The following is a 565-nucleotide window of genomic DNA, read 5'->3' on the forward strand; positions in this document are numbered from 1 at the left end:
TTTCAATAAAAAAAACGCTTCATTCAATGCTTTTAAAGTTAATGCCACCAGATGATATTACAGAAAGCCATTTACCAACTTTTAGGGACAATATATGCCCAAAAAAATGTCTCATTTTATTGAAATTACAATTTGACTAGTTCAAAGACAGATTTCTTAGAAAAGAAAGGCAAACAACTTCTTCGACGTCAGCAAAACCTAAAATGATTTGCTAAATCAAAGGAACTTAATCTAATAAAAATACTTTCAACGTTTCCTCCGAATAACACACAAAAAAAAAGATCCATTCGACCGTGACAGGACTCGAACCTGCAATCTTCGGATCCGAAGTCCGACGCCTTCTCCATTAGGCCACACGGCCGCCGATGAAAACCGGTCTCCGAAATGCCAACCGGCTATATTTAGCCTCACCCCTGCAAATATTTCAATGGAAGGGTAGGTAAATCGTACCGGACGGAACGTTTGTACGTACGTACGTGTGTCTGTCAGCAGCTGTGCTGTGTGGATGATGATAACCGAAAACGGAACAAACAGGTTTAGCTATGCCGGTGAATATGTTTGTGCA

At 40.0% G+C, this 565-nt stretch overlaps 1 non-coding gene across 1 annotated transcript; it reads right to left on the reverse strand.

The window, feature by feature from the left end:
* Positions 1-288: 288 nt before the first annotated feature.
* Trnar-ucg (transfer RNA arginine (anticodon UCG)) lies at positions 289-361 on the reverse strand. The gene has a single exon. It is a non-coding gene; the product is annotated as a tRNA-Arg (tRNA).
* Positions 362-565: the final 204 nt, after the last annotated feature.

The sequence above is a fragment of the Aedes albopictus genome, chromosome 1 (genome assembly GCF_035046485.1).
Source record: "Aedes albopictus strain Foshan chromosome 1, AalbF5, whole genome shotgun sequence".
Lineage (NCBI taxonomy): Eukaryota > Metazoa > Arthropoda > Insecta > Diptera > Culicidae > Aedes > Aedes albopictus.